The sequence below is a fragment of the Neofelis nebulosa genome, chromosome 1, assembly GCF_028018385.1.
Source record: "Neofelis nebulosa isolate mNeoNeb1 chromosome 1, mNeoNeb1.pri, whole genome shotgun sequence".
NCBI lineage: Eukaryota > Metazoa > Chordata > Mammalia > Carnivora > Felidae > Neofelis > Neofelis nebulosa.
The window spans coordinates 168,770,452-168,794,119 of NC_080782.1; positions in this window are offsets into that span (position 1 = coordinate 168,770,452).

Below are 23,668 nucleotides of genomic sequence, written 5' to 3' on the forward strand. Positions count from 1 at the left end.
CAAATTTTATTTGACTTGAGAAGTCTTTTGTGGCAGCATGTACACCCAAGAATCTTTGTTAAATATGTGTTAGAAAACATTAGGATGCTTAACCTACCAATTCATTCTCTTGAGTCACTTTCTGGGATATGTCTATACATTTTGGAGAGAATATATTATACTTTGCTTTCAAGAAAACCCTTCACATTAGGTCCCTTATGAAGGAGAGACAGATAATTGCCTACATGCATGCTACCTTGTATGAGAAATTTCTTTCCATATATTTTAAAGGTTCTTGTATAAAACAATAGGATATGTGTGTATGGCTCAGAGGACTTAAATTCATTTCATGCAGTGAAGTCTGGATATAAATAGGATTTTTTTTAGGTAATAAAAATCAAACTTTATTACTTAATGTAAAGACTGATAATGAAGACTTTCAATAATTAAGTACATAGCGTGTATATTATGTGTATGAATATATATATATACTATTATACACAATATCTTATATGTTATATATTATAATATGTAAAATTTCCATTGGCATAATGAGCAGTTAGCAAAAGTATACTTAATGTCATGTAAATTCAGTATGCCTAGCAAGTATTATAATTTATTTAAGATTTCTCTCAGAGTGAAAAGAAAAAAAAAAATTCCCCTGCCACTGTTTTTAAATACAAGGGAAAAATATAATTTAATTAGACATGCTACAGCTGGAAGAGATATCGAGAGTAGAAGAGCATTACTTGAAGAATGGTGTATTAATTAAAACAAGCAAAGAATATATTGTGCTCATAAAATTATTAACGTCCCATTTTCTTTTCCTGTTATAACACTTTTGATATCAGAACTCTACAAATAGAACATCAAAATGTAATAAACAGGTTGCCTTTACGTTGGAAAATCTTTACAGTGCGTTTGATTAATGGATGTTGTAGCGTCAATGATCCTATCATTACCCCCAGAGCGCAGGTAAACAGATTAATGTAGGACGAATTAAAAAAGAAAAAAAAAAAAGGAAGAAAACACTTCTCCATTTTTCCTGGCACCAGTGACATGAATAACTTCTATTCTCCACTGAGTGCATCTGCCTTTTTTTTTTCCATCAAAGAACTTCCCATCAGTGATATAAATCATTATTTCACATCAGCTTCTCCGCTACAAGATATGAATTTCAGGCTACATGCATATAGAGTTCTGACATTTATTTGCTGAGATTTATATTCATTTAAAAAAGTGTAACTATCAACATTGGAAAATCATTTTGACTGCATATCTGGCTTGAGATTTTGTATCTTTTTTTTTTCAACATAAGAAAGCCCACAGCATCATAAGAAATAAACATTTTGTCAGGTTGAATATATAATTCTATCTCTCTGTGCTTCTGAAGCCTTAGTTGTTTCTTTCAAGATTATTTGTGTGTGTGTGTGTGTGTGTGTGTGTGTGTGTGTGTGTGTGAAATGTCAGTGGAACAAAAATGAAATAGGCAAAAATTAAATGAGTGATTATTGCAATAAATGATAAATTCATTTTTTCATTTGAAATGTGATTGTGGCAGCCATTTAGAATTAGCATTTAAAAATCACCTTTATTTAAAAGAACACTATTTAGTAAAACTAAAATTAGCACCACTTTAGGTATGACCTGAAGGCCAAGACATATATATATATATATTTTTTAAATAAAAAATAAAAGCACTAGATATTTTGTGGAAACTACTAGACAATACCATTAATTCTATAGATCTTAACTAATAAGCAGCATAGCTCATCTCTAATTTATTGCATGTATTTGAATCAGAATTTATAAAGTTCTTTATTTCTTCTATGTTACCCCCATCAATGTGAGGCTGCATTTTTCAAATATTGCTTTTCCAAAGCTCCCATAGGCTGGCATTCAGAAAGCATCTGGAAGAAAGAGTGCATATCCCTCTGTAAGAAAATAGGAATCCCTTACATTGGGGGCATCTTCAGTGGTGGGATTCAGGTGTCTTTTACAGCTCCTTAGGAATGAAATGGCTGGAAAAAACCTTATCTGAAATTGTTGAAAACCAGACCTTAGAGATAATGAGCATGGGTGATATCAGCTCCTATTAGGACTGCTCAGCACACAATGTGCACATTTTAAAGGTGATATTTGTTCATTCTAACTGATTATAAATATTTTCAGCCTTTTCGTGTATAAAAGTTATTTTTTTAATACCATAAATTGGAAAAATTTTAAAGCAGTGTTTGTTTTTTTTTTAAGAGGATGAAAATATAAGAAAAAAATAAAAAGAAGAAAGAAGAAAAAGCCAGAAGTGGTCTATGCTAGAATATTCTTTTTTTTTTTTTAACGTTTATTTATTTTTGAGACAGTGACAGAAAATGAATGGGGCAGGGGCAGAGAAAGAGGGAGACACAGAATCGGAAGCAGGCTCCAGGCTCTGAGCCATCAGCCCAGAGCCCGACGCGGGGCTCGAACTCAAGGACTGTGAGATTGTGACCTGAGCTGAAGTCGAATGCTTAACCGACTCAGCCACCCAGGCGCCCCTAGAATATTCTTTTTAGACCATAATTAAAGCACACCAACATAACACAAAAGATTGTATATTCAGGCGTGGAGGGCTTCGCAAGAAGGACAGTTATTTTTTTTTCAAAGTTTTGATTGTTTATTTTTGAGAGAGAGAGAGAGAGACAGAACACGAGCAGGGGAGGGGCAGAGAGAGAGGGAGACACAGAATATGAAGCAGGCTCCAGGCTCTGAGTTGTCAGCCCATAGCCCGACGCGGGGCTTGAACCCACAAACTGTGAAATCATGACCTGAACCAAAGTTTGATGCTTAACCAACTGAGCCACCCAGGTGCCCCAAGGCAGCTATTTTTAATGACAGGAGATGCAAATCAATGAACAGATCAAGTAACATTTCTATGGGATTTATTTAAGTAAGATAAGTATCTTACCCTAAATTGGTAAATTGTTGATAACATTAAAAAAAAATGTTCCCAAAGGTGCCATTACCAATAAACCACAATAAGAAATGTGCAGTTATTAGGTATTAGAGGTGAAAACCCACACATGACAATTTCATTATTTAAAAAAAGTGTTTTCTACTTTCTATTTTAGAAGGACTGTGAAACTTCACAAATAATTTTAGTACTCAGGCCATCAATTTTAGCTGTAGATGAAAACGTGAATGTTTTAAAAACAGATACAAAAGACATGCTGGAAGACATAGGAATCCTAATACCTGCATAGGTGTTGTGGGAGGGAGGAAATCATTAAAAAGGAAGTTCCCATAGGACCCACCCCAGCAATTAGACCATTGTCTTCAGAAACCAACAATGACAGGGACACGGGACAAGAATCATCAGTTTGAAAGACAATTTTAACCATTGGTTTAATTCACCTGATCAAAAAGACTTTGAATTATGCTGCCTTTTCACCTTAGAATGTACGCAAAAAAGATGAATTGTCCTATGGTAGCATTCATTGAAATGCTAGGGTACTAACTGCATATTATATTTAAGAACATCTAATGAATGGGGTGCTCATAAGGTGCTGATGGGAATTTAAGTGAAACTTTGGAAAAACTAATATGGTTTACGTACCGAAATGAAATCTGGGACCACTTTACAGATTCGCTGGCTGGCTAGGTACCTCTTGGCACTCACTTAATGAGAACAATACGGAAATATTGAACTACTGTACCACAATAGTTCAGTCTATTTTATTTTTTCTATAATGTTCATCAGAAACATTGAGAAAATTGAGCGAATAAATGAGTAATTAACATCTGAATTTAGTTTTAATTTCTATAACATATATGCACATATTCATATATAATTGATGATATTGATTTACCATATATTCAGTATATTAGTTATTTATCCATTTACAATATTTATCCAACAACTAGCTACATATCAGTTCTGTGCTCAGAGAAGAACATACCGGGGTTAACAAAAATGGTGCACTTACTGTCACCACAAATTCAGTCCTGTGGCAGAAAATGACTTTAAATGTATGATTCCAGTAAAGTATAATGAATTATTTAATGGAGTAAGGGCATGATTTGTTTTAATCAGTACTAGTGGAGAGCTAGTTTTCTTGATAATCTAATAACAACTGCCATTCACTTTAGGTTATTGCTGTATTAAGTAATTTGATTTCAAAACAAACAAGCAAAGTGCATTATGGAAGGCATTATTATTATTCTTATTTAATATAAGAGAGAATTAAAATTCAAGTATCTGAGACACTTGAGTTAGAAGCATGCAATAGACCTAATAAGGAAGAACAATTAAATCCATCCAGCTGGGTGCCTGGGTGGTTAAGTGACCTTGGTTTTGGCTCAGGTCATGATCTCACAGTTTGTGACTTCAAGCCCTGTGTCAGGCTCTGTGCTGAGAGCATGGAGCCCACTTGGGATTCTCTCTCTCTCTCTCTCTGTGTCTCTCTCTCTCTCTCTCTCTCTCTCTCTCTCTTCCCGTGACCCACTCATGTGTCCATGGGGAATCTCTCTCTCTCTCTCTCTCTCAAAATAAATAAACTTAAAAAAATTCCACCCAGAGCATGGGTGTGGCATTATGAAATAAATAGCATGGTAAGTATTTTGAAGACCAAGGGTGAATGGAGGCCTATTGAGCTTTTGTGAACAGTCCAGGAAAATGCAGACAATAGTGACAGAGCACAGAGTGTTAAGAGAAAGACTATGAAAATAGATTAGACTTGATCAAGGCTGTTCAATAGATTGATCAAGAAGAATGAGGGTTTGTGGAGGAAAAGAATATTTTGATCAGTAGGTCTTTGGTAATGTTTGTGGGTAATTTCAATAAAATTATTGGGCCAAAGACCAGTCAGAAAGCAATTGCAAAGGGGTGCCTGGGTAGCTCAGTCAGTTAAGCCTCCGACTTTGGCTCAGGTCATGATCTCGAGGTTCATGAGCTCGAGCCCCACATGCTACTTTGTGCTGACAGCTCAGAGCCTGTAGCCTGCTTAGGATTCTGTGTCTCCTTTTCTCTCTGCCTCTTCCCCGCTCACGCTGTCACTCTCTCTCTCAAAAATAAACATTAAAAAAGAAAGCAATTACGAAGTACTTGTATCACGAATAAAGACGAAATTCAATTTTTAAGTAGTAAATATATTTAATGCATATTCTCAATAATTTTCCATGTGATATAATGTTTTCCTTTGAAAATTATTTTCCAAGGAAGAAAGACCATGACTTTCTAACTCAATTTTATTGTGTCTCCAATGCCACTCTAAGCTACTAGGTGCTATGGAAAATGATGATGAATGACATTGGGGAAAAAAAGATTAGTATGTTTAGAGAGATTCTTGTGGAATTATAGTGTTGGCCATCCTATGGGTTTAAGGTTCAAAACCCAGCTGTTTGGCAACTGCCAGAGCCAACCATCTATGAGTTAGGGTTTAGAATTTGCATTGCAAATAACCACCTGGTAAAGATAGTTACCATTTGCCATTGCTTACACATTACACATAATGAATTGTCTTGGAAAGGCCAAATATTCAACAGGCAGGCAGCTAAAACTGTGTCTAAATTCTCTTGCCAAAAAACATGTCTCTATTTTCAATACAATTTTAAATTACGGAAATCTTCTTATCACATTAAAAAAACATGTCTGTTTGTTTGTTTTACCCTTAAACTTAAACCTTTTCAATAAATTGTTCAACTGTCTACCAAAGCCCTTTAGTAAGAAATGTTGCTTTCGTACTAAATGTTGTTGTTACAGTGAGGTTTTTCTTTTTAATCATCTCCTTGCCAAAGAGTCCAAACAAAATTAATTTCCCCTGAAAATCTCCCTCTCTGCTTTCACTGTCATATTTAACTCTGAAATGATTAACAGATGCCAATTATGAAAGTTCTTCCCAGACGAAACTTTGGATGCATTTTCAAATAAATGAGAATTACTTCTCAACCCAGTAAAAACAAATACTAACACTTGTTTTCACATCCTTGATTAATTTAAGAGTCTGTTTATTAAGAGGGGTAATGAAGCCAATTTGGGGGGCCATGGAAACCAAACTCTGATCGATCCCATTGTCCATTTCACATTTTTATGATGTGATTGAACATAACAGTGAGAAAAAAAAGATTTAATGTCTGATTATTTTACTGATAAATCTATGTGATTTGAGTGCTTGTTTGAATCATTGATTCCAAACGAGAAAAATCATAAGTAAAAAGGTCTAATCTAAAATATGTCCTTTCTCAATATCTTTATCAAAGGCCTTTTCTGATTATGTTTCATGACTCCATTATACTAATTAGCAATATTTAGTCAGTTGGTATCGTGCAGCAAGTATGAGGAAACCTGGTAAGACATTGCAAGCATCTCTTTCCTGGAAATAAAATATTCTTCCATATTTTTACCCTAAGGATATAATTCAAGATTCTGTCATATATGATTTCCCTAGTAAATTTAGGTAAATTTTATTCAGAAGGAAGATAAACTCATATGTGTCAAACAACCCCACTGAGAAATAAAAAAAAAAAAAAAAAAAAAGATTTCCAGAATTCAACATTGTTATCTAGCTATTGGTAGGAAAAGGAAATAAAGTATGAAAACATTTATCTTCCACTTTAACACAATGTGAAATGATTTGAAGAAAAGCAATTAGTCAATTGATAAAATCATATATAAAGAACAAATTAAAATAAAAACCAAAACATTAATTATGTTACAGCTGAGCCACAGTCTGTACTTATGTACGACTCCATGTGATGATTAAAAAATTGATGACATAAGTTCCATCAATTTAGAACCAAGAAATGTAGTTTTATGTAAAAATGCTATTAGCTCTTAAGGCAAAAATCTTGATTTATATGGATTTTATTTATAAAGTTAGTTAATTTATACAGATGATCAATTAGGAGGCCCGTAGAGCATTTAAATAACCTGCCTGACTAAACTTTTATTTCTGTACAAAATGTATCAGAAGATTTTAGCTATAGGAAGTTAAAAATGTACTAATTCATTAAAAAATATTTATTGGGAAGCTTAAATATAATATATGGGCACTTTGCTAGATAAAGAAAAGAGAGAGAGAAAAGAAAACAGCAGAGTAAAAGATTTTGGAGTAGCCTATAGAAAGGCAACACGATCAAAGCAAGACACAGTTAGTAAAAGCTACAATATAGAACACTGTGGAAATGTAGAAAAAAGAAATGACTCCCTATGAAAAACCAGACATTGTAGTTTCTGTGAACTTTTCCAAGAGTACTTGTTTGAACAAGGTCGCTCTCTTATGTGTGTCTGCTTTCCTATTGGTTGACCTCTCTGCACTGTTTTATCAGCCCAGGTGCTATCAAGAAAGCAAAAATCAAAAGAGCAGCCATGGGCATGTTAGGCAACCCCAAGTTTATTGACTGTCTTAAGATGCTATTGAGCAAAATGGAATGAGTGGTGTTCCAGAGGCTACCGTCACCATTGGAAGATGACAGATGGGAGTCATGGCAAGTCTGACCACAGACCTAAGAGAGGGCACACAAAGCAGGTAGAGAAGGGAAGAAATTCCTGGATTCTTTCCTTTTCTTATTCCATTTTTCACCAGTGCCCCCTGTTAACTGAATTCCCCAGATGATCTGAAGGCAAGCAGAAGGAGAAGAGAGATGAAGCTAGGGGTAGGCAAAGAATCAATGAACGTGAGCACAAACAGGCCAACACCTCCATATTTAGATATGTGGACTTGATCCCTTGGGAGGAATGATCTGTGATAGACTATTTTCTATGATTTTACAGGGTGAAGAATAGTTTTATACACACACACACACGCACACACACACACGCATATATATATTTTTTCTTTTTGTTTTTAGAATTGGTATTGGTGTTTTTTTAAGACCATTTTTTAAAAATTTTTTCAATATATGAAGTTTATTGTCAAATTGGTTTCCATACAACACCCAGTGCTCATCCCAAAAGGTGCCCTCCTCAATACCCATCACCCACCCTCCCCTCCCTCCCACCCCCCATCAACCCTCAGTTTGTTCTCAGTTTTTAAGAGTCTCTTATGCTTTGGCTCTCTCTCTCCCACTTTAACCTCCATTTTTTTTTCCTTCCCCTCCCCCATGGGTTTCTGTTAAGTTTCTCAGGATCCACATAAGAGTGAAAACATATGGTATCTGTCCTTTCTCTGTATGGCTTATTTCACTTAGCATCACACTCTCCAGTTCCATCCACGTTGCTACAAAGGGCAGTATTTCATTCTTTCTCATTGCCACGTACTACTCCATTGTGTATATAAACCACAATTTCTTTATCCATTCATCAAGTGATGGACATTTAGGCTCTTTCCATAATTTGGCTATTAAGACCATTTTTTAAGAGTAGTTTTAGGTTTACAACAAAATCTAGAGGAAATACAGAGGTTTCCCTATCCCCTGCCCCACACATGCATCGGCCCCTCCACTATCAACATCCCCCACCAGAGGGTACATTTGCTGACACTGATGAGCCTGCCGTGACACATGATAACCACCCCAAATCCACAGTTTACATTAGGATCCTTGATTGGTGTCATATACTCTATGGGTTTGGACAAATGTGTATTGACAACTACCCATTATTATAGTATCAGAGTATTTTCACTGCCCTAAAAATCCTCTGTGGTCTGCCTATTCACTGCCTTTTGCCTCTAAACCCTGGAAATTGCTGACCTTTTTATTGTTATCATAACTTTGTCTTCCCCAGAATATCAGATAGTTGGAATCCCACAGGATGTAGATTTATCAGATTGTCTTGTTTCCCACAGTCATATGCATTTACATTCCTTCCACGTGTCTTCATGGCATGGTCATTCATTTTCTTTCAGCACTGAAAACACTCCATTGCCTGGATGTTCCACAATTTCTCCATTCACCAACTGAAAGTCATTCCAAGTTTTGAAAGTTATGAATAGAGCTGCTGTAAACATCTGTGTGCAGGTGATTGTGTGGGCATCTTTTCCACTCCTCTGGGCAGATATCAAGGAGTGTGTTTGCTGGATTGTATAGTAAGAGTATATTTAGTTTTGTAAGAAAGCATCAATTGTCTTTCAGATTGGCTCTACCATTTTGCATTCTCATTAGCAAAGAATGAGAATCCCTGTTGGTCCATACCCTAGTCAGCATTTGATGTTGTCTGTGTTCCAGATTTTGGAACAAGCCATTCTGCTTGGTGGATTGTGGTATCTGATTGCTGTCTTAATTTCCATTTACTAATGACTTATGATGTGGAACATCTTTTTATGTGCTTACCTGCCATCTTCATTGATGAGGAATCTGTCAAGATCTTCAGCCTATTTTTTTAATTGGGCTTTTTGTTCTTTATTTATTATTTATTATTAATTAATTAATTTATTTATTATTTGGGATAATAGTTCTTTATCAGATGTATCTTTTACAAAATTTCGTCCCAATATGTGGTTTATTTTCTCATTCTTTCGGCATTGTTTTTTTTGCAGAACACACATATTTCAAAAAATTTAATGAAGTCCGACTTATCAATTATATCTTTCATAGGTCAAGCATTTGCTCTCATATCTAAAAAGTCATCACCATACTCAAGGTCATCTAGGTTTTTACCTGTGTTACCTTCTAAGAGTTTTACAGTTTTGCATTTTATATTTAGGTCCATGATCCATTTTGAATTAATTTTTGTAAAGGATATAAGGTCTGGGTCTAGATTCTGTTTTTGTTTGCTTGTTTGTTTTTGCATGCAAATGCCCAGTTGTTCCAACACTTTCGTTGGAAAGAATATCTTTGTTCCATTTGATTGCCTTTGTTATTTTGTCAAAGACCAATTGACTATAGCGATTCATTTCTTGGTTCTCAATTCTATTCTATTGATCTAGTTGTCTATATAATTTTAACCAACATCACATTGTCTTGATTACTGTAAATTTATAGTATGTCTTAATGTAAGGTAGCCATCAGTCCTCCAACCTTGTTCCTCTCCTTCAATGTTGTGTTGATTATTCTTGGTCTTCTCTTTTTTCATATAAGCTTTATTATTATTTTTAATGATGTATTTTATTTTTGAGAGAAAGAGAGACAGACAGGTGAGGGAGGGGCAGAGAGAGAGAGAGAGAGAGAGAAAGAGAGGCAGAATCCAAAGCAGGTTCCAGGCTCGAAGCTGTCAGCACAGAGCCTAATGCAGGGCTCGAACCCACGAACCACGAGATCATGACCTGAGTCAAAGTCAGATGCTTAACCAGCTGAGCCTCCCAGGTGCCCCTTCCGCATAAAATCTAGAATCAGTATGTCAATACCCATAAAATAACTTGCTGAGGTTCTGATTTGGATTGCATTGAGTCTAGAGATCAACTTGAGAAAAAACTGACATTGTGATAAAATTGTGTCTTCCTACCCATGAATAAAGTATCTCTCCATTTATTTAATTCTTTTTTTTGCTTTTGTTCATCAGAGTTTTGTAACTTTTTTTCCAAATAGACCTGGTACCTATTTATTTTGTTAGATTTATACTTAAGTATTCAATTTTTAGGGTAATAATATAAATGGTATTGTGTTTTAATTTCAAATTCTACATGTTCATTGCTTTCACATGGGAAAGCAAATATCTTTTGTCTATTAACCTTATGTCCTACAAACTTGCTACCGTCATTTATTTGTTTCAGGATTTTTATGTTAAATTTGTTGGCGTTTCTACATAGATGATGTCATCTGAGTGCAAAAACAGTTTTATTTCTTCCTTGTCCATCTGTGTACTTTTACTTCCTTTTCTTGTCTGGTTGCATTAGCTAGGACTTCCAGCATGATAGGGAATACTCCAACAGGTTAGTCTCTGGTTAAGTAGTTTCCCTTGAGGGCAGATCTTAAGAAGATCAGACAGAGCACTCTGGTGTATTTCAAAATGTACCCTCCACCCCTTCTCCTGCCAGAAGGGGAGTTTTTCTTTGTTATTCACAATGGCAATGTAATCAGAGCTCCTGGAGGTAAATTTGACAAGAGTGTAATGACTCTCCTATGTCTAGGTACCCCAGGAGTGTTTAACTCTCAGACTTATTGATGCTGAGACTCTAGCAATTCATCAATCACAGTTCAGATTTTCCTACGCAAGCCTGATTTGGATGGCAGTTTCAGCTCATGAGTCCCTGATCAGGTAAATCGTGTCTTCCTGAATTTACCTGTTTCCCTCTAGTCTTGGGGGATGAGGTTTGTCCCGTGTCCTCAATCTCTTACAAATCCAAGAAGAGTTGATTTTTCAGTCTGTTTAGCCCTTTACTTGTTAGGATAGAGTGGCAATTCCCAAGATCTTTATATGTGGAACTGGAAACCAGAAGTCCCATTATTATTATTTTTTTAATTAAACTGTTCATTTCGAGATCACTTTAGATTCACATACAGCTATTAGAAATAACACAAAGAGATCCTACATATGCTTTATCCAGTTTATCCCAATGATAACATATTACAAAACTATTGTGCAATTTATTGTAGTGGAACATTTACTTTCATATTTTAGTCTCATTTTGTTTTCTCCCTAGGAACAATTTCATCTCACCTAGGTTACTCTTCCATTCTTAGACTCTCTTATAGACAATCAGGGACAATCGGTGAAAAGTCCAGAGTCTCCAGCATCCCATGGGCTATTTCTTTCTTCATTTAAATATATATATATATATATATATATATATATATATATATGTTTATATATATGTGTCTCTCTATATATGTGTCTCTCTATATATGTGTATATATATATACACACAAACTGAATTTTTGTAGAAGACAAGTTTTAGCCTGAAGCTAGAGATTTATAAAGGACTTACCTTAGCACGTTCACACAGGGTTGACATATAATATTAATGATGATGATGGTGATAATAATAATAATAAAGGTCAAAACTCTCACTGTTTTTGTCTCTACTCAACTATAATACTACCAGAGTTCTGCAAGAGAGTGCCTAAGATTTGTTTCTGTTCCCATATTTTAATATTTTATTTTTTGTCATGGCTTTACAAGGTGCCCTGTATACTTCTCCATCACTTACCTCGCCATGGAACATACTGAGCTTTTTTTGCTTCTAAAGGTTAACCTGAGTTCACTGAGGGCAGGGGCTTTACCTTTTCCCCGATAAAATACTATCCCCAAAAGATGGGAGAGTTTAAATAAATGTCTACCGTTAAGCTGAATGTTATTCCAACAATTACAGCAACTGTGTCTTCTTTGTCTCATGTCAAAGGGTGAAGAGATGACCAAACAAATGTAATCAATCCATCACGAACACAGGAAGAAATAGACTTGTTCTAAAGATGTGTCTGAGAAAAGAATAAGTCAAAGAAGAGGTACACAAGTTTTGCCACTTTTAAAGTTTTCTACACTTTTACATTACACTGCCATTTGTAAGATTTTTAAAATATTTTTGCTATATAATACAATTGTTAGATGGCTATGGCAAAAACATGGAATGACATTTAGAAGAAACTGTTACATGACACAAAATGAACTAAAAATGTTCTCCAATTCAGCCATATAAATATTAAAATTATTTGTTGTTTTATAGCACATTTCACAGCAATTCTAAGACCATGGATTATATATTGGGTCATATGTTCAGCAGCTTAAACAGCAAGGATGAGTGAAAACACTCTAAGTTTGGCCTCTACTCAAACCTAATGCATTTTATGTGTCAAATGGATTCAATGCTTTCAAGGATAGAATGCAATTTATTTTTTGGCAAATACATGAGTTCCTGGTTTGAAGAAATGACTATGGGAAAAAGTGTTTCAAATCACTATTTTGGTGAGTGAGTATAAATCAATCAACCAATATAGTGTTTGATTTAAACACTGAAATATTTTTTTAAATGAATTACAAAAGCATTTCACTAAAACGCATTTAAGTTTGGCATCTTTCTTTTGTTTTATTTTGTTTTACGATTTCTAGAAATGTTCAGCTAGATTTGTTCTAGCACACAGGTGATTTCTTTTTAATCTTCACGTGGATTTCGCTGAGGACAATTAGATGAATAGCTGGTATGTGATTAAGAATTTAGAGAGAGAGAGAGAAATGTTTGAAGGGATGCATGTATGTATGTTGTGGTTGTTGAGACTGGTGTCATGTTCCTTGAGAAAGGGAGAAATTTAGGTCTAGACAGAAATGTAGAACAATCTCTGCATTGAATCCTGGCCATGGTTCCACCAAAATTGCCAGGTGCTGATTTTCAAGAAGGCTACTAGAATATCTGTGGGTCATGGACGCTGAGTTCATGTCCCCAATAACGTGGAGAGGACCACCTTTACTGAGTCTTAGTATCATCTCAGAATAGGAAAATCAGAATTCGGTTTTACACTCTGGGTCTGAGGGCTTAAATCAGGCCTTTCATGACAGCGGTCTCAGTAGCACGGGGCAAAGTGTATTAAATACTGGTTTAAGATGGATGCATAAAGTGAAGTGAAGACCTTGAGAGAATCTTGAGTCATCAACTGTGTTTTGGTGAGTTGCACGGTTTGCTCAGCCAAATGATCTGTTATCCTGAGAAAAAGGCCATTTGCCCCAGTGAACAAAATATAGTCTTCAAAAGGGAACAGGTTGAGTAATTCGTCAACAAACAAGGCATTATTGACTGGTTTACAGGGTTGGCTTCTTGGGCAAGAAGTTCCCGGAGCAAAAAGTGAAACGCTTGTCTAGGAAAACTAGGAAGGTGCCTTTGTACATCCTGATAGTGAAGGCAGGGTCTCTCTCTTCTCAAAGTGGAGATTAAAGTCATCTTGATGGGTTGGAGGAGCTCTCTCTTGCTTTGGAAGCCATCAGGTGGTGAGGCCTTGTCAATGTTCTGTGATTTTGCTATTGGGAAAGGTCAGCCTGAGGTCAACACATGAGGAAGGGTGTAGATGGGAGAGTCATGCTGAGGACAAGCAAGTCCTGACAAGGGCATGCCCTCAACTGGCCATGGCACACCTGAGTTTTATTGCTTTAGACATATTACCGGGGGTCTGGTGTTTGCATCCGAGAGCATGGCGTTAGAGAAACACACTAAACTAATTTTTTAATGTTTATTTATTTTCGAGAGAGACAGAGAGAGTGGGAGTGGCAGAGGGGCAGGAGAGAGGGAGATGCAGAATCCCAGGCAGGCTCCAGACTCTGAACTGTCAGCACAGAGCCCAACACAGGGCTCAAACCAGTGAACTGTGAGGTCATGAGAGACAAAGTGGGAAGCTTGACCAGCTGAGCCACCCAGATGCCCCCACACTCAACTATTGATAATGGTTTCCTCTGGAAGGCAGAATTTACAAAGTGGAGAAGAAAATGTTCATTTAAAACTAAGGGTTGTGGGGGGCATCTGAGTGGCTCAGTCAGTTAAGCGTCAGACTTTGGCTCAGGTCATGATTCCGTGGTTCATGGGTTGGACCCCATGTCGGACTCTGCACTGATAAGGCAGAGCCTGGAGCCTGGTTGGGATTCTGTGTTTCCCTCTCTCTCTGCCCCTCCCCTGCTTGTGATCTCTCTCTTTCTCTCAAAAATAAATAAAGAAATATTTTAAAAATATTAGGGTTGTTAACAGTAGTTAAAGATATGGGGAAATCATTTAGAATATAATTTGATAGAAAAAAGGAATATGCAAAATTTCATTTAATTAATTCAACAAATGGCGGTGGCCATCAGTATGGATCAGACGTCATTCTAGGTGCTGGAGATATGTCTGGAAATAAAACAACAACTAAAAAAAAAAAACCCTGTGCTCATAATCCCTCTCTCCCTCTCTCTCTCTCTCCCTCTCTCTCTCTCTCTCTGTATATATATACATATATACATATATGTGTATATATATATATATATACATATATACATATATGTGTATATATATATATACATATATACATATATGTGTATATATATATATACATATATACATATATGTGTATACACATATATGTATATATATACACATATATGTATATATGTGTATATATATTAATATATATATATATTAAGAAAGGACATTCGAAGGATTATTTCCAATAGTTATCTATAAGTAGTAGGATTGTTTTCTTCATATTTAAACAAAATCACCATAAACCTTTATTATTTATTTTTTTTTTTATTTTTTTTTTAACATTTTTTTATTTTTTATTTTTTTTTTTTATTTTTGGGACAGAGAGAGACAGAGCATGAACGGGGGAGGGGCAGAGAGAGAGGGAGACACAGAATCGGAAACAGGCTCCAGGCTCCGAGCCATCGGCCCAGAGCCTGACGCGGGGCTCGAACTCACGGACCGCGAGATCGTGACCTGGCTGAAGCCGGACGCTTAACCGACTGCGCCACCCAGGCGCCCCTAAACCTTTATTATTTATTAAAAAATGGTTCTAAAAAAGTACTAAACAAATGCAAAAGCAACGAAAATTTGGAAAAAGATCTTTTTGACTTTAACCTTATGTCTATAATTAAGAAACATCTAAGGTCACCCAAAATATCACTGATTTAAGACACTAATTGGGAATTTCTAAATTCCCATCTCAGTTGTCTTAACTTTACCCAGTAGAGAACTCAAGGAGAAAGAGAGAAATGAAGGATGTTTAAAGTATAAGTCCTGAAAAATTATTAAAATTCAAAACAACAATTTGTAATCTTAAAACAAGCTGGTTTAAACTTTGTTTTGACATACTATTTCGTAATTTTTAAAAAAAATTTTTTTAACGTTTATTTATTTTTGAGACAGAGAGAAACAGAGCATGAACGGGGGAGGGTCAGAGAGAGGGAGACACAGAATCTGAAACAGGCTCCAGGCCCTGAGCCATCAGCACAGAGCCCGACGCGGGGCTGGAACTCACGGACCGCGAGATCATGACCTGAGCCGAAGTCGGCCGCCCAACCGACTGAGCCACCCAGGCGCCCCATTATTTCGTAATTTTAAACCTATCGCTTGCTTACTACTGGAAACTTACAACACCTATTAAAATACATTAAAAAAAATAATAAACAGCATCACAACTTGGATAATTGTAAGCATCATTTGTTTCCAATTTCATATTCCTATATGTTACTTGGAAGGTTTAGATATATGTAAATAAATATAAAAAGGAAATATTTTAATGATTTGTTTTAAAAATAGTATTATTCCATACATACCGCTCTTCAGTCTGCCTTTTAATCTCTATTTTAATTACCCATTTTTACAAGCTTTACTTGTAAAACTAGAAATTCTAGTTTTACTTTCTAGAAATTTTGCTTTGCATGATTTCAAAAGAAGCAAAGATCCCTAAACTTATTTTGTATTCATAACGGAAAATACATTTCTTTTCCGAAATCTCTTACAGATGAAAGTTTCTTTGCTTTAAGAAAGTTTACTTCTTAAATACCTTAAATATTAGAATTGAAAATTACAGTGCATTTATAGCCAGATAATAAAAAAATGTACCAATTGTGACAGAGATTGCCTTTTCAAATATATTCATAATTTGAGAAAATAGAAGGTAACTGGTGTATACATAATCTGGTAGAAGAAAAGGTCAGTATCTCTATCGCACATCTAAAGTTTTAAATGGTTTTACTTTTTCACTGGTTACATATCAATTTTCAGACAGCAAATACAATTTTATGACAAGTGACCTTATCCTTGTCAGGAAGAGATCTATCTTCGAGCTAGCTGTACATCAACACAAAGTATATTTTTATTCTTATACTTCTATAGGAACAGAATAACACATCTTCATTAAATGTCAAGTGTTTATCTTATAAGATTTAGAGTTGAAGAAAATGTGGTAGAAAATTGTGTCACAATAATTGATTTAACACGATATAAGGTTATATTTTAGGAAAATAAGTCATAAGCTGTGGTATCTAACAGCTTTTAGCACTTTGAAGTATCTGCAGGCTGAAGTTTTTGTTCTCCATATAGATTTATAGAAACAAATGTAATATGTATTTATTTCATATAGAAAACCATTTTGAAAATATTTTTCAGCATGTTTATTATATGTAAATACAGTCTTTCGTCAAAAGAAGTAATGAGAGGAAAAGCGGTGTTCACATAGCAAACCACATTTTTCCCAGGCCGTCTTGCCTTAGACCAGCAAAATGGTTGATCCCAAATCCAGTCCCTTGGCTTTGTATCCAAGGTCAAGTTGGGCAGTGTCTGACTTTACTAACACAGTCAATGGCAGCCTTCACTGGTGTTATCCAAATTCCGTGTGGACAGACATCAGACACTTTTTAATCAGGTTTTTGTTTAAAGGATACAGACAAAACTAAAGTCAACCCATTAGAAAATGTGCTTTTGCGGTTAAAAATAAACGAAAAGGTCAGAGAAATTAGAATATGAGAAGGACACTATGTACAAATAACTAATATCCTGGGTAAGTCTTTGTTAGAGCTTCTCCTTCTTATTCTCCTCGCCGACACCCCCACCCCCTTCTTCTCTAATCTGTTTTCATATTAACGTCAAGGGGAGACTGGTATGAAACAGGTGGTGACACTCTCTTCAAGACTCTAACTCATCTTTTGATTTGTAGCCATATCCAGATTCTTTTTATTTAAATTCAAGTTAGCTAACATACAGTGTAGTGTTGGTTTCCAAAGTAGAACCCAGTGATTCATCACTTCCGTATGGCACCCAGTGCTCATTCCAACAAGTGCCCTCCTTAATGACCATCACCCGTTCAGCCCACCCCCACCTACCTCCCCTCTAGCAACCCTCAGTGTGCTCTCTATATTTAAGAGTCTCTTGTGATTTGCCTCCCTCTCTGAGGAATCGTTTTGAATTCAGGATCTTCCATAACTTAAGCCATCTGTCAGGCTTGGATTCATTGGCAACTTACATTATTGTCTTAGTGTCTTATTTATTAAAATTTAAAATTGATAAAGCATTCAAGCTTATTGTTCTTTTTGAACTGTACTGCATATGAATATTTCTTAAATTTGATGTATGCGTTTTTCTGTTAGCTTCTGGAGGCTGTTGTTCCTGACTGCTCACCCACAGTCTCTGCTTCTATCCTTATGGCGCCTTCTCTTTCTGTCTTTGACCTCCGTTGGGGAGAAAAATGTGTCTCTTCTTCCCTTCTAGAATCTTTGGTTGGCTCAATATTTAAATTGGCACAAGAAAGATTGACAGAAGAAAAACACATTGAATTTCCCATATACAGGTGCCCCCCAAAGCCATGAGAGGCTCCTGAGCCGTCAGGTAATTGAGGCTCACACAACAGCCTGAGCTAAGGCAGGAGGCTAGGGTCCTGGGGCCTTAAGCAAAAGGAAGGCAAAGTCCAGGAAGATGAAAAGAGCAGGTGTTTGGTAAATGAATGTTTTCCACACAGTGAAGATGAGTCTCTTTGATATAAAGGGTTATCTTTGGTGCTAGCTCTATCCTGGCACAGGTCCTCTATTTAAATTCTTTTAGGCAGGGTAGAAAGCCCTTCCTGAGTCTGCGGGGCCTTGATTATCTTCAGCCTGAAAGGGTTTACATCCGCAAGTGGCACGTTCAGGGGCAGCCTGCCCCGGATGCCATCACCATATTTCCTGTCTCTTAGGGGAACCCCTGCGAAGACACCGGCTTATCCAAAGCAACCTCTCCAGCTCAAGATCCTTAACTTAATCGCATGTGAGAAGTGCCTTTTGCCATAGAAGGTAACACTCACAGGTTCTAGGGTAACAACGCCCACATGTTTGGGGAACCATTATTCAGCTCACCTCGGTACCATACGATCCAGAAGAAATAAAACTAAGGTAAAACAAACAAACAAAAGATCCCAGAAACTTGGGATGTTTAGAAAGATATTTAAATAGGGGTGTTTAAGGGTTTGGGGATTACATTTCTCTCCATATGGCTCTACCTACATTAACTGGCCTATAAAAAATTATAAATTATCAAAAGCATATAAATGCTGTGCGTTTGGTTTTCAGTTTATTAGATCATGAACACAAAAAACATAGAACAGATAATTAAACATAATTAAAGTTATTACCTAATAGAAAGTATTTTTCTTTCATTTCACATGTCAAATGGTATTGTCACAAAATACAAGATATTTAATTTTTGTAGGGCAGAAGAAAGGGTCTATTAAGGTAACTGTTATTATTTCTCTGTTTTTCATGGTCCAAAGTAAATTGTTCTATCTAAAACTATTAAATCAAGATGCAGAGGCACACATATAAAATTCGAGGTATTAAAAGCAACTCTAGAAGGGAGAGAAAAAACACTCATAAAAGAATCAACAAAATGTGAAGGGTTGTTGGGAAAACAAGGCAGTGCATTAGCTAATGACCTCATCTTTCACAGTGCTGAAGGGGTGTCCAAAGTTAATAAATCCTGGAGAAAAATCTCCATTACATAAAGTTATAATGGTAACTCTGCTGTTTGTTTTCTATTTAAATCTCACATTGATTTCAAGCTTTTGCCCTGCCCCGTCGTCATACGTTGTAGTGCTCTGGTCCTTGTAGGATTCCTTCATTAGGCTTTCCTGTCATCTGGCTCCGAGCTCGGGTTCAGCCAAAGGGAAGAAGCCCTGTACAGTGGCGTTAGGACAATGAAAAGCCAGCAGGGGTACTTTGTCCTCTCTCTGTCTCCGGTAACCTCTCCAGCCCCGGCTGTTAACCCATTCTCAAACCATCTAAACGTTCTCTGCTCGAACATGTCAATTATTCCTCCGTGAGAACGTAAGCTCTGAAGACTTACTAACACTACCGTGTTCGGTATCTGATAATATTTGATGTCCTTCTGTTAATGATCTGCAGATCTGCTCTACTTTTAAACCCATACTTCTGGTTAAAAACAAACAAGTGAAATGACAAAAAGTATATGGTTGAGGGGAGGACAAATAAGAGTTATTTGTCCCTGTTTTGTAGAGTGATGATCAATCAATATTTGCTAAGCGCCTAATGTGTGCTGGGAAGTAAATGAGACACTTGGGATGTTTGAGAAAAAATGATGGACTATTGTCTAGAAAACTGACCCATGCCATACGCACATGAATATAATTAAATGATAATGGTAATGGTGATGAGAGCATTGGGCATAGAAAGTCAAGTAAACATCTATAAAACCGTGTGTTATGAAAACTGACATTGGTCAAAATATCAAGTTTGGATATTTCACCATATTTAAAAGTTGTATTGTATCATTTATGCTATTTTACAGGGCATAATGTGGTACTACATATTTATAATTTATTTTACAGACCTACAAGCATGATTTTGGCAACAACTTACTCCGACTCTCGAAGAGTGTTCACCAAATGGACAGGCAAATTAAGTAAAACAAACTATCAATTCAGCTAAATAATTGGCCAAGAAGTCAATTCTGTCAAGAATTTATTTGGACTGAAACGGCTTGTTGTTTGATGAAGTTAATTTTTCAATTTAGCCAATGCTTTTAAAGCAATTTTGTGTGTGTGCTAACAGCTTTGGTCCGCTGAGGGATTACATTTCCAGTCTAAAGTAACTAGCATTAATGGGGCTCTCTCTGATGGTATTGCTTTATATTCAGAAAAATCAGGGGTAGACCAAAGAAGAAACGATAAACAAGGCAACATGTTTTTGAAGCATGAAGTAGAATCATTTTAGGAGCCTAAAAGCCCAGGTACAAATAATTATACCTAAAATTGGTTAATTACAACTCAGAGTTAAGTGGCAAGTGTCCAATTGAAACTGAAATTGCTCGATTTGCCTGCCCAATTATCCAATTGCAGCAGTAATTATTGGCTGCTAATTTTTTTCTCTCTAAAATAAATTCAGTGTCCATGTATGTATTTTAAATCTCAAGTACATATCACCACACCTTTAAATTTGCTTGAAGCATCAGTGGTTTCAATCGTGCAGATTTTTTGAAAAACAATTCTAAATGTTTCAGATACAATTAATAATTAATGGACTTCATCTATACCGGCATAATTAATCCACTTTACCTATATATTATTTCCTGGGGAAGCTTACAGCTAAGTTTTAGTTAAAAGAGTGCCTCTCAAAGTTCATTAAACACGGATCATCCCTTTTTGTCTGGTGAGCTAGCATTATGCAGAGGCTATTAGGCAAGGTTATTTTTGAAAATATAAATTATTAATAGCATGTATATTACTCCAAGTGGAAACCCACGCTGTAGCATTGAGTAATTCAGCAATACTAGGAACAAATCCAGGCTTGCTTTACAAATATTTTACTGTTTTCCTGTGGTAGTCACTCAAAATAATTGATACATGTAATTGACTTAAGATGATTTTCGAAAGATAAGAGTGGGTGGATAATAATTCAAACCTAGTGACTGCACAAAAGCATAAATCTCAGACCATTATTTTGACATCGAGTGTAATTCTATCTCTCATTGCATGTCTACCATGGTTTGTCCTAAGTATTTTGGACATAATGTTCAGAAGCTAAGGAATAGGGGCGCCTGGGTGGCTTGGTCGGTTAAGCGTCCGACTTCAGCTCAGGTCATGATCTCACAGTCCGTGAGTTCGAGCCCCGCATCGGGCTCTGTGCTGACAGCTCAGAGTCTGGAGCCTGCTTCTGATTTTGTGTCTCCCTCTCTCTCTGACCCTCCCCCGCTCATGCTCTGTCTCTCTCTGTCTCAAAAATAAATAAACGTTAAAAAAAAAAAATTAAAAAAAAAAAAAAGAAGCTAAGGAATAAAAGCAGTTTGAAGAAGGATTACAGTTAAAGAAGGGATTTGTGAGTGGTGTCTCTCAAAAGAAAGAAAAATAAATAAATGAGAAAAACCAGGAAACAAGGAGACAGGAACAAGGAAAGATGGCTGTGCTATGCTGGTTGCGATGAATATTACGAAGTAAGCATCGTATATTTCAGACTGCATTCGCATTAATGACGTACCATGGTAATGCATTCCCTAGTGGGATAATATTGAAGAAAACAATCCCAACATTACCTACGAATCTGTACTTCCAAACTTGGCAATTACATTTCGATTTGGTTTCCTCATTCAGCCCCCAAGCTGCTTTCAGCAAAAATGCAGATGACCGTTGGGCCCATTTTTTAAATGGTGGACGTCACCTGCTCTCTTGAACAGAGTAAATGCCATGAGTTCTAATGTAATAACGATTCTAGCTTTGCTTCCCTAACCTGAATCAAGGAAATTGTCCCCATTGTGGATGGAACTGTGTCCCCCTCCCAGATTTATATGTTGGTATCCTGACTCCTATATCTCAGAGTGTAACCTTATTGGGAAATAGGGCCTTGAAGATGTGATTAGTTAACATGAGGTCACACCAGAGTAAGCTGTGCCTATGAAAGCAGTGTGTCCGGTGTCCTTACAAAAGGAGAAATTTGGGACAGTCATGCTCACACAGAGAACGACGTGTAGAGGTGCAGGTGGAGATAGGGCTATGCAGCTGAAGCCAAGGAACCTGGCAGATTGCAGACTAACTGCCGGAAACAGAGAGGGGTGTGGAACACATTCCCTCTTGCAGCTCTCAGAAGGAGCCAGCCCTGCCAGTACCTTGACTCCTGGCTTCTAGAACTGTGAGAGAATTCGTTTCTGTTGTCTAAGCACCCAGTTGGTGGTGCTGTGTTACAGTAGCCAGCGGGAAGAGACTAACTGATAACGTTCTCTTTCTAGGCGTCTGAGTTCCTGCTTCCTCATCACGTACAGAGAGCAAGTACAGTACAGTCCAACAAAACAAGAAGACCATCAAAAGTGGCTTAAACATACAGAGTTTTTCATTTCTCTATCTCCAAACACAAATTTCAGAAGAGGTCCTTCTCCTCGTGTCTCCAGCAGAGAGGAAAAAATAACTTTAATCTGTGTAATGAAGAGTCTATTGGAACAGTGGACACGTGTATAGATTGGACTAATTGTTGCATTGACTTTTGTTACTTAACACACATATGCAATTTATTTTTGTAATAGTTCGGTTACAGAGGACTTTGAATTTGAAAAGAAAGTTATAGAAGAAAAAATATTCTTGAAAGGATCATCTTCCAAGCCACTCCTCGTCTCCTTTCCCTTAGGTTCCCAGACCGTTACTGCTCTTTTTTCAGAAACAAACGACAAACAAACAAAAAACATTGGAATGTGTGTAGAGGAAAATGTTACTTATTTCAATAATAGTCAAATGGTGGAAAAAGCAAAGTGTTTTTTTAAGTCAAATTTAAAATATATGATCAGGGGCGCCTGGCTGGCTCAGTCAGTTAAGAGTCCAGCTCTTGCTTTTGGCTGGAGTCATGATCAGGTTCGTGAGTTCGAGCTCAGCATTGACAGAGCAGAGCCTGCTTGGGATTCTCTCCCCGCCCCCCCTCCCCCCCCCCCGTGCGTGCACACATGCTGTCTCTCTCTCTCTCTCTCAAAATAAATATATTAACTTTATTTTTAAAAGTAACACATGTAATCAACACCATAACAAAACAGAATTCTTTAATTCTTTGACTCAAAACCGATAGTCCATATATATAAGATAATCATCCTTTGGAAAGATGGTAGTTCTGTGATTCTAACATTCTAATTGCAGATAGTTACATTTCAGAATATATATTGATTTGATATTTGATTTAATTTACAAGATTTATTTGTTTGTCATACTTTTATTTCTTAAAATTTTGGTTTGGTTCCGAGTTCTATGGTTTATTTGATGTACTATAAATTTGAGTTTCAGCAAATTAGTCTGATTCATTCCACATTTGGTTCACAGATAGTCATATTTACTGTCCTTGGTAATCTACCTGAGAAAAGAACGGATATTTCATTCCTAAGGACAATCATGGTGTCCACTGTTGGGCAAGCTTCCAGACCAATGCATACTG